The following is a 12070-nucleotide window of genomic DNA, read 5'->3' on the forward strand; positions in this document are numbered from 1 at the left end:
TCTTTTGGTGATGGCATAGAGAAATAAAACTATCCATTAGATTCCTTTAGTAATGAACGAGGTAAAAGAGAGGAAAGAAAAGAACTGGGCTGCGCTGGGTGGTTGGTTTCTATTTGTTTTTCTGAGGATATGACTTCAAGAGTTAAGACACACTTTTGTGCCACTACCATAATTAGTATGGGCCATCTTTAATTTTAGGTGATAAAATGAGATATAATCAATAAACATAAATATGGTCAATTTTTTTCCCTGCAGGTTGATTCTCCTCACAAAAAAAATGACAAATACAAATTGAACATATGTTAGAGCCACAACTGAAGGGGCCCCAGCAAACTTCCAGCTGCCAGCAAACTTCCAGCTGCCAGCAAACTTCCAACTGCCAGCTGATGATTGGCTCACAGTGGCCCCAGCAACTTCTAGCTGCCAACTGATTGGCTCCTCTGCGGTGATGCTCATTGGGCTGTTTCCCTGCCCTTTCAGACCACAGAGCTGCTCATTGGGGGACTTTTTTGGCTCCGCCCATGCAAACCAGCCAATCGGCCTCAAGAGCAGGAGGAGTGGGGGAGGTGGAGAGGCTTGTGGGAAGCAGTGGTGGCAGTTGGGCTCTGAAGGTTTTTCCTGAGGAGCTGTTTTGTTTGGCGTGTGTGGTTATAAAAATAAAGTTTGTTTCTTTTGACAAGTGGCTCCTGAATTGTGCCCAGCCAGACTGCGGCAAACATAGAATTAGGATGATGATTCTGCTGGACATTCCATTTTGGTAGCTGCTTGTTTCCCATAGAAGTAAGAGGAACAGGCACTAGGTTTTCTTAGGAATGTAACAGCATAACCAGCAGACTTCATGGCAGCTTATTTGAGGTACTGATCCTTGGAATACACACAGGAAAGACTGGCTGTTGTTCTCTGACTGCCCATATTTGCACATTTGATGACAATGGAAAATACCCAGACAAGAAAGCAAGAAAGAAACATGTTTCTTCCAAGATCAGCTGCTGTAATTTTGGGTTTTTTTTTTTTTTTTGGTACTAGAAATTGAACCCAGGGGCACTTTGCCATTGAGCCACATCCCCATCCCTTTATATTTTTTAGTTTGAGACAGAGGTTCATTTAGTTACATACGGCCTTGCCAAATTGCTGAGGTTGGCCTTGAACTGGCAATCCTTCTGCTAAGACACAGGATTCCAGACATGTACCACCATGCTTGCCTCAGCTATTGGTTTCTCAGGGACCCTTTCTTCCACAGAACCCCAGGGTGGTGATACTGTGCTGCTGTGTCTTTTGGCATGAGCTTCCATCCTCAGTGGGTCCTGAGAAAGATAGTGGATTGATCCTGGAGCCCTCATGAAAGGAGAGGGTGCTCTCACTGGGTGGCACATGGTGACCCACACACTGGGAGTGGCAGTGAGGTAATGGTCGCTACAGCTGGGGGACTACATGGGAAGAGGTAGTACTTTTCAGAGGCCACTGCTGCCGCTGCTGTAGGAGGAGAAGAAATACACCTTGTCAGTCCTAGAACAGGCTCTAGCTTGATCCCCGAGATTACGATTCCATCCTTCTATTTTTTTTTCCTCTTTCCCATTTTGTTCACCATTGACAATCAGCTTATTAAAGAGTTATTTTCTGCAGCTGGCCCCAGGCCAAACTGGGTGACTGCTACCTGAGTACAATAAGGATCATCCAGATCTCTCCAAATGACTTCTTAAATCTGTCCCAATGATGGTATTACCCAGCACCAATATCCAGTATGGTGATGATCTTGTCCACTGAAGGGTCCAGGTAAAGTCTTGTTGCAGCCCACTTGAGAAGTTTATATGCTCCAGAGTCATTGATTCCATATTGGTCTTCAATAGTATGACTAGCCCAGAGGTGGCTATCTGGATCTGTAGGCTGCTCATTTCTATATGGAATGCTCCTTTTCTCTCCTCCTTTAACTCTTCTTTCACCAAGAAGGAGCAAATGTGGGGCCAATTCCTTTTGTAGTAAGCATGGTTGGGGCAGCATGTCACTGATGGATGTGACTTTCCCCAGCATGATGAGTGGCTGTGTTCCATCAGTTAGAAATCTCTTCTGCACTTAATTCTTGACATCTGACTTTGATGTGTCATCCTTCAAATCTCTCATCATGTACCTGGATGGATAGGGCGTACTGTAGATCTGAGAAGCAGGTCTACTAGGCATCCTTCAGTTTACTTCAGGTTTGGCTTACTTCAGTTTTCTTAAAACACATCTGGACTCTGTAACATACCAATAAAACATTGTAAATTACTTGGCACAAATTTCAAATTACTTCCCATGTTTTTTTCTGGTCATTGGTATATATGAGTTTTCTCCAAGACACATCTGGCATAGAATGGGGGGAAGTCTACATTTCCTCCTAGTTTGGCCTGATGTAGGTGTTGGAACCAGTCAGGGAGCCATCTGGAGAGCTTTTGGAGGCAGTAGTAGCATCAGAAATAGGAACTGGACTCTCCTACTTCCAGCGTTCTGTTACTGAAGGAGGATGGAGGTGTTCCAAGAGAGTGGGACCTCAACTCTGGACAAGTGGGGTCCTTGACAAGCATCACAGAAATGAATTTAAGGACACATCAGTTAGAGGCAGAGACAGATTTATTTAGAAAGGCAGAGACACATTAAGGGTGGATGTGGGAAGAGTGAGAAGTACTCTTGGTCTGGATGTTAATATTTGTAGAAGGGATAGTAGCCCAGGGGGCTCTGCTAGAAGTGGACTCAGAGCAAAGTGATGAACTTTGGGGCCAGTTTTCCTAGTGCTTACATCATGTGATTTTTTTTGCCAGCAAGGACACAGCCAAGGTTACTGGTTGAATTGCCTATTCTGCATTCCAACAGTTCATGGGTAAAATTTTCTGCATTCCTATGATTCATGAGCACTTTTCTTTTGAGACTCAGTATATCTTTTTTTCCTGTAATTTCAAATTCCTATCTCAGTTCAATTCTGATTGTTATCTTTATTATGTAGGTTTTAGGGAAGGGGTCATCTGTGCAAAGAACTGTGATAAAGCCTTGTCTTTTCAATGGAATAAGGATCAGGGTTCTGAGAATCTTTATCTCCAAGTGACCCCCTGCCCCAGAGCCTGGCAGAGCCCTATCCATGTGCTTGAATTTCAAACATTAACTCTGAGGGTACCAACCACCTCAAAGATTTTTTTTCCATAGTGGGTGCTGGTAAATGGGGGCCCTAATGGGACAGTCAGGAAATTAGATTCTCACAGAGCTCATAATCTCTCTGGGAAAACAATATTGGACAAAGGCCTGAAATCCTTATTATTTTGACTTTTCTTAGACCTTGTTAGAAAAGTGAAAAATAAGGTGATAGGTGTGTCTATGTAACTGACAATACAAATTGTGCAAGAGGGAATCTTACGAAAATAGGATCTGCACAGACAAATTCATTGCTACTGAAAAATATCTTCTTGGAAATGTACAGTTATGTAAGAGAGACAGAGACTCTGCCATGTATTTGTGTTATTGTGATCAAAGAGACTGAAAGTAGAAGCTTCCACTAAAATGTTGTCAACCAAAAAGGGAGGCCCAGCAATGTTTAAAAAAAAAAAGGACCACTAGTTAAAAAAGGTGAAGGCAGGATTCAAAGATCAGATGTCATCCCTGAGTCCCATGATAGTCAATGAGCCTCCAAGCACTAAGAATAAAGAAGGGAGCAGGGAGAAAAAGACTGCAGACTCCATTACCCAGGAAGGTGAGCATCCCTCCTGTCTTCTTTTGTTTAAATGTGTTTCCCCAAAAGCCTGTGTTGAAACTTAATCCCTAATACAGGAGTGTTGGGAGGTGAGACCTAATGAAGGAAACAGACCTCTTTGGCAGTGGGCCTTCTGGACATTCTGCCATAGTTTTTTGCTCAGGAAATGCTGTTCCACCAGAAATTCATTTGCCAACTCTGTTCCTCTGATGGGCAGAACCCCAGGTTGTCACTCATTCCCAGTGTGTCTTCCTGACTTGGCTTTGTCACCTGGGAACAATCCAACAATCTTAGCTGGATTCTGGAGGTAGGTGGGGTTAGAGATGTTGTTCACTTTGTGGTCATCATGGGGATATGCACCATGGTGTTCCATTCAGACTCCTGGTGTGCTGTACAGAGTTGTCCCTAGTGTCTTGTGGCAGATGGAGAACTGGAAATGTTTGATGGTTTGTGCATGAGGTTCCATTATACATACCGCTGGTGAATGGATAGGAACTCCAATGGGACTGTGTCTCAAGTCCCTGGTGTGCCTAGAGCACTGGGGTGTACTTCAGAATATAGCTTAGTTTAGGCTTGGGAACATTTGGGTACCTAGAGCCCTGATCCCTGTCAGACATAGACTCAAGAGAAAAAGGGTCACTTGAGGTGGGGATCTGGAAATACAGAGAAAAAAAATACACTGAATCTCAAAAGAGAAGTGCCATGAATCACTAGAAGGCAAAACAATCAACCTGTAAGCAAATAAGCATTTGTCCTTGTCCACAAAGAGTACTAGGATGTGAAGACAAAATGCAAGTGCAGGAAAAGCTGGCACGAGATTATCTAACTTCACCCTGACTTCACCTCTAGCCCACCTCCTAATTACTGTCCCTTTATAAATATGAACACCCCAGACTAAGAAGCTACTGCTTACCCTCAAGACAGCCCACATCCTCCCTTGAATGTGTCTCTTCCTTCCTAAATAAATTTTTGTCTTTTCCTCTAGCTGACATGTCCTTAAGTTCCTTTCTGTGATGTTTGTCAAGGACCCCACTCATCCTGAGCTGAGAACCCCCTCTCTGGGAACACCTTGGATCTTTTCTAGCGACACACTAGGCCTGAAACTGAGTTGCAAAATAGTAACTTCCTTGTTTCTAAACACATTCTCAAAATTTATAGGATACAGGCACAGAACCCTAGGACCTGAACTAAAATGACCTTGAGGGCCTGGCAAAGTTCCTGATTAGTTGAACTTGAGAAAAAAGAACAGGGCCTGTGAACTTAAGAGGTAAGGGGTGCCATTAACAGTTGTAGGATGGACCAGAATTATCTATCAGTTCTACCTGGACCCACCTGCTGGTTGCAAGTTACTCCACCAAGACTCCTGGTAATGACCAATCAGCTCCCTAGTTCCCCTTACTGGGGCTATTGGTTGATCAGGGTTGGATGTTCTTACTATTATCCTTCAATGAAGCTCTTCTTTCAAGAACCAGTGTTAACAGTGTTGACTTCTTTGTGCATTGAGCAGCAAGCCCTTTCTTGGTAGCAGGCTTATGTGAATACTCAAATCATGGCCAAATATACCCCAACTCATGCCTGCATATGACTGATCTGTCTTCAGAAGGTCCTTACCCACCTTGTGCTGCTTGGAATTTCATGCACAAACTTGGTCTCCTCCATTATTATTATTATTATTATTATTATTATTATTATTATTATTATTATTATTATTTGGTGCTGGGGATTGAACCCAGGTATACTTTACCACTGAGCTATATCTCATTTCTTTTATTATTTTGAGACAGGGTATCATGCAACTATTTAGGACCTTGCTAAGTTTCTGAGGCTGGCCTCAAATTTGCAATCTTCTGCCTCAGCCTCTCCAGTTGCTGGGATTGCAGGCATGTGACACCTTGCCTGGCTTTGTCTCTGCCTCTGGAGCTCAGTGATTCCTTCTGAATTCATTTTACAGATAGGCCCTAGTGAATGGGGGCCCTCTAGTGGCCTATGGCCACCTATTTCTCACAGAACTCTCAACTCCGTGGAAGAACAAGTCCCTTCATTTTGTCATATTTTGATTATGTATAAAAAGTGAAAAATATGTGTTTTATCCTTTCTTTATTTTTGGTACCAGAAATTGACCCCAGAGGCACTTTACCACTGAACCACATCCCCATCCCTTTTAAAAATTTTTATTTTGAGACAGGGTCTCACTAAGTTGTTGAGGCTGGCTTTGAATTGGGATCCTCCTGCCTCAGCCTCCCAAGTTCCCAAACATCACAGATTACTGGTATGTGCCACTGCACCCAGCAAAAATATGTTTTAAGTAATAAAAATTTGAGAGAAAGGCTTATGAATATGGGTTCTGTTGAGAGAATTCAATTTCTTTTTTTTTCCCTGAAAATGTACACAAAAGTGTTGTAAGAGACACAGCAGCTGCCATTTGTCTCTTTTATTTAGGTAACTTTCAAGAGGAGTTAGGTAGTAGAAATTTCATCATTTACTTCACTTCACAAGGGAGAAATGGAGACTCAGTAATGTTATATCAAAGCTACAAGATGCTGAAGGCAGTAGGATTTACAGCCTGTGGTTTCTGAAACTAAAAGTTGCTCCAAGATGGTAAATGATCCTCTGAGAACTAAGAATATGTGAGAGTCTGGAGAGAAAATAATGGCAGATGCTATGGTTTGAACATGTTTACCAAAGTTCATGTGTTGAGAACTTAATTGTTAGTGTGACCATGTTGAGAGGTGAGACCTTTAAGAGAAGACTAGGTCATGCAGAGAGCGGCCCTCACTAATGAGTTAATGTTGTTATCATTGCAGTGAGTTCATTGTTTAGAGAGTGGCTTTACTATAAAGGTGAATTCAGCCATCCCTTCCTCTTTCTTGTGTGTTTTATTTCCATGTGATTCCTTCAGCCATGCTCTGACATGGCAAGAAGGCCATCTCTGCATGTGGTCCCCATACTTCCTAGTCCCTAGAACTGTCAGAAATACATTTCTTTGTTAACTATGTAGTCTGTGGTATTCTGTTAAAGCCACATCAAATGAACTAGAACAGTGATCTTAAGTCACGTGGGAAGCTGAACCCCCTCCCTGATTCTTGGCTTCCCTCTATTAGTATCTGGGTTTGAGAGAGATGCTGTTCATCTCATTTAATTTTTTTCATTGTATTTGGTTTGGGAAAGGAAAGGGGTCATGCTGTACTTGGTACATTAGGTAAATCATTAGGAACTGTGAAGCTCTTATGTTTTGAATAAAACATGTCTCCCAAAAGCTCTTGCACTAAGGCAGGAATAGTTAGAGGTGAAATGATTAGACTATGAGAGCTGTAACCTAACCAGTCATTCCACCTTTTAATGGACTAACTGAGTGGGGACTGTAGGCAGATGAGGCCTGGCTATAGGAGGTGGGTCACTGGGGGTATACCTCAAAAGCTGCATCTTCCCTGCTTCTCTTTTGCCTTTCTCATTCTGCTTCCTGTCCTCTAGGAGGTGAACAACTTTTTTTCACTGCTGCCCTTCTGCTATGTTGTTCCACCTCATCTTGGGCCCAAAGTGATGGAGTTTGGAGTTAGCTGCCTGTAGATTGAACCTCTGAAACTATGAGCCCCAAACATACTTTTCCTCCTCTAAGTTGGTTTGTCAGTATTTTGGTTACACAAGGAAAATTTGACTAACCCAGAAGCCAACTGATGTGGTGAGAAGGAAACAGGAGACTGCTGCTGCCTGTTTGCCAGCACTGGGAAATTCTGCTTGACTTGAGACATTTGCTTTAGGAGGGATTTACTCTTAGAGAGAATCTCTGGGTCTAGACCAGGAATGTTTGATACAACTTCCCATAGTGAGGGAAGTGCCTTTTCTATCTGCTTTACTCAAAATGGTAGCCACCAGATATTGAAATTTGAACTGTTATTAGTGCAAGTAAAAAACTAAATTTTGATTTAAAATTGCAAATATAAAAACCATAAATGAAAAGTGGCTACTATTATAGATAAGTGCATGTCTAGACAATGTTCCTTTTGAGAGTTCTGCCTGCATGATGCCAAGACCAAAAATGATTAATTTATTTTGTTTTTTTTAAAACTAAAAGAATTTTCAAATAAGAAATGGAATTATCACCTTTATTATTATTACTTCTATATGTTGAATACCTACTAATTACTATGCCCTTTTATTATCACTATTTTAGTAAAGTACAGGTGACATAAATTCACCATTTTAGTAAATTTAAGTTTACAATTAAGTGTCATTTACCACATTTGCAATGTTGAAAAACCATTACCACTGTCTAGCTCTAGAACATTTTCATTATCCTCAAAAGAAAATCTTGCGCCCTTATGTAATCTCTTTCTGTTCCTCTGTTCCCACAAACCCTCATCTACCTATTCAGAAGATGGTACATAAATTGAATCAGATAACATGTGGCCTTTTGTGTTTGGCTTCTCTCACTTGACAAAATCTTTACAAAGTTCTGAGTCATAACATGTGTTAATATTTTATTCCTTTTGATTGTTGAATAATATTCAATTGTATAGCTATTCCACACTTTGTTTATCCACTCATCAAGTGATGGACATGTGGGTAGTTTACATCTTTTGGCATTTGTGAATAGTGCTGCTGTGGACATTTGTGTACAGGTTTTGTGTGGGCATTTGTTTTCAATCAAATGGGTATAGACCTAGGAGAAGAATTGTTGGGTCATATGTGATGCAGACTGCACCATTTTTGTTTCCATTAGCATGTATAAGAATTCTACTTTCTCCATATCTTCACTAACACTTGTTATTTACTTTTTTTTTTTTTAAACAATGGACATCCTAATGGGTATGATGTGATATCTCATTGTGGCTCTTATTTGCATTTCTTTTATGACTAATAATATTGAAAATCTGTTCATATGGTTATTGGTTCTTAGTATATCTTCTTTGGAGAAATGTCCATTGAAGTTCTTTGCTTATTTTTAAATAAACTGGTGTTTTGTTGTAGATTTCTTTATATGTTTCTGATGGGAGGCACTTAGAAGATATAAAACTTGCAAATACTTGCCATTTTCTTTGGATTGTATTTTATTCTCAGTGTCTTTTAATACACAAAAGATTTCAATTTTGATGAAGTCTGATTTATGGTATACCTAGGAAATTCATCTAATTCAAGTCATGCAAATCTTTGGCTATGTTTCCTTCTAAGATTTTTTAGTGTTAGCACTCACATTCAAGTTTTGTTTCACTCAAAGTTAATTTTGATGCAGAAGGGATCCAGATTCATTCTTTAGTGTATTCAGTTAACTCAGTAAATTAATTGAAGAGATTAAAACAATTGATTCTATATGTGTAGGTTTATTTCGGGGCTCTCTATAGATCTACATATTTAGCTTTATGCATCAAACCACATTGTTTTGATTGCTAGAGTAGAAGTCTTGCACCTTACTGATTAAATTTATTCCTAAGTATTTTGTTCTTTTTGATGCTATTGTATAAGAAATTTCATTAATTTCCTATTCAGGTTGATTATTACTAGTATATAGAAATATTTTTTTTTGCATGTTGATCTTGTATCCTACAAAATTGCTAAACTCACTTATGAGCTCTATTTGATTCTTAGGAATACTTAGGGCTTTCTATATGTAAAGTCATATCACAAATATAGTTTTATTTCTTCTTTCTCTTTCTTTCTTTTTTTTTTAATTTTCCCTAGTTTGGATGGCTTTTCTTTTTTCTTGATTAACTGCTCTGAGTAGAACTTTCAGTACAATGTTGAGTAGAAGTGGCAAAAAATGAACACTTGTCATATTCAGGATCTTTGAGGAGAAGTTTGGAGTATGATGTTAGTTGTGTGTTTTACATAAGAGTCCTCAACCATGTTAAGGAAGTTCCCTTCTATTCCTAGTTAGTTCAGTTCCTTTATCATGGAAGTCTGTTGGAGTTTGTGAAATGCTTTTTCTGCATTGAGATAAACATGTTTTTCTCCCTTTGCTCTGTTATATTTCATAGATTTTCATATGTGGAAAATCAATCAATGATTTGTATTTCTGGGGTAAATTCCCTTGATCATGCTGTACAATCCTTCTAATATGCTGCTAGCTTCATGTTTAGTAGGCTGAGAATTGGCTAGCCATAGGTGCAAGAGACTTCAAATTCCTCTGGCATTTTGTTTTTGTCTTCACTTTAACTTTAACTACTTTTCCACAAGGAGGGTCTGCGTCTTGTGGCTCTTTCTGTATAATCTAGTGTTATACTGGACTATTTGTATGAGTGAAAGTTGTGGAGTGCATTCTACACCTTCCAATTAAGTCTGAGTGTCAGTGTGCCCATGTAGTGGCTGGGACTTGCTCAGGTGTCCCTCTGATGGTACAGCTTTTTGCCTCCTTGCCTTTCTTTCTTGGTTGCAACATCCCCAAATCTGTCCTTGAAGGTTAGAGGGAGAAAAATGGAAGAAATATCCTTCCCCCAGTTAGCCTAAGAATCTGGCAAACTCTCCCCCTGCTGGACTGTAGTTCTCTTCCCCACCCCCCACCCACCTGGTGGTGAAGACTGGGTGTATTTCTTCTTTTTATTTTGTTGGTTGTTCAAAACATTACATAGTTCTTGATATATCATAATTCACACTTTGATTCAGTGGGTTTTGAACTCTCATTTTTACCCTGTATACAGATTGCAGAATCACATCAGTTACACTTCCATTGATTTACATATTGCCATACTAGTGTCTGTTGTGTGTCACAACAGTTACTAACCCACTGCAGAGCTGATATTTCTCAGATCATCACTATGTGAATATAGTTGGATTCCTGGAACCAAGTGGAATTCAATCTAGTTTGCAATGGAAGTATGGTGGAATCCCATAAGACTGTGGGCCCCAGCAGGTTCTCACACTTTCAATCTGTTACATACTCAACATATGGCAATTCATCAAAATTACCATTTAAGTTTTCCCACCAGTTTAAGGCTCCAGTAGTTTCAGTTCCAAACAAACAGATTTCAGCTATTTCTGCGTATGCCTTTATCAACAGATTACAGTGTTGTGACCTCAGTTCTCAGAAACATAGAAATGATTGGGGACACATGGATGCCAGTGATGGGAACATGAGTATAAGGGAATAATTCTATAAAATGGGCCCACTGTGTTGACCCCCACATGCTTTTTTTTCCAAGAAGCAATTTACTTGAAGCTCTGCCTGGCTTAAGTGGACAGTTATGTCACATTCCTCAGCAAACTATCTGTTATCTGCAGGAGAAATGCAGGCCTGAAATAATGTCACAATTTACCCACAGACCTTCCTGGCTTTAAGAATTTATGGTTAAATATCCAAGTTAGAACTGTCAGCATGGGCCAAGGTGACCTAGAGTTGTCATGGCAGTGGGGACTTGAAAGTCTGATGTCAATCTGTTGTCAGTCAAAAGTCAAGAGGTGGACTTTGGCGGGACTCTCTGGAAATTTCTGTGGAATCACAAATAAAACTTAAGTGCAGGAGAGGCACACTGTCCCCCTTTCCCTTGAGGGTGTCCTCTTTCCTAGTCCTAATAAACTCATTGCCTGTTACTCTGAGCAACATGTCTAAAATCTTTATAATTTGATCACAAGAGTCAGTGCTTCCAAGTGCTGGTGTCTTTTTTTTATTAGTTGTTCAAAACATTACAAAGCTCTTGACATATCCAGTGGGGGTGTCTTCATGTGGCTTCAGTTTTTTAGAAGGTCCCATTCCTGTAACAGAAAGAAACTATTATTGATTTTCAGTTTGACCAACTTTTTCTGTTGTAAGGAGGAGTGATGACTTCCAAGATGTTTACATATCAGGGCTGAAACTCTAAGTCCCAATAAGTTTTGAATCAAGAAATTCTGAATGCCAACAAAATAACAAAAATCCTTTTAACTGCTCAGTTTAAATGCTGATTTAAGGAAACAAATTCCAGATGATTGGACCAGTGTTAATAGGAGGCTAACAGGTGTCTGTTTAGCATTATGCAGAAATGCAGAATCCAGGAAGGACAGCCAACACTTTTCACAGAATCTTTTATACTTTGCTTTAATTTTGACTAAAAATTATTTGCACTTTTATGCATCTACCTAAATTTGTCCTCAACCAAAGTGGTACAATTTTACTTCACTTAACTCAATTAAATGTATTTCTGAAAAAATTTTGTATTGCTTCTGAGGCCTCATCTGGAAGGAATAAAATAGCCTACCAAGCAAGATTTTTCAGGAGTAAAGCATCACTCAGAGAAATTTTTCCTCTTATTTTTCCCCTTATGGAGCTATTTGTAAAAAAAAAATAAAATAAAAAACATGAGGCATTTTAAATCTTTAATAATCTCAATAATAGTAAGAAGAGCTATTACATTTTATTATTGCAGATTTTTTTTTCTAGCACTTGAAAAT

General features: G+C 39.7%; 1 long non-coding RNA gene across 1 annotated transcript in view; it reads right to left on the reverse strand.

Annotated features, from left to right (window-relative positions):
- Nucleotides 1-995: 995 nt before the first annotated feature.
- Nucleotides 996-12070, reverse strand: part of LOC144377877 (uncharacterized) — a 31328-nt gene continuing 20253 nt past the window's right edge. The window contains exons 2-3 of the long non-coding RNA XR_013439111.1: nucleotides 10428-11395; nucleotides 996-2231 (exon numbers count right to left, since the gene is read on the reverse strand). This is a non-coding gene — a long non-coding RNA (uncharacterized LOC144377877). The remainder of the gene's footprint in view (nucleotides 2232-10427; nucleotides 11396-12070) is intronic.

Source organism: Ictidomys tridecemlineatus, chromosome 1 (genome assembly GCF_052094955.1).
Source record: "Ictidomys tridecemlineatus isolate mIctTri1 chromosome 1, mIctTri1.hap1, whole genome shotgun sequence".
NCBI classification, from domain to species: Eukaryota; Metazoa; Chordata; class Mammalia; order Rodentia; family Sciuridae; genus Ictidomys; species Ictidomys tridecemlineatus.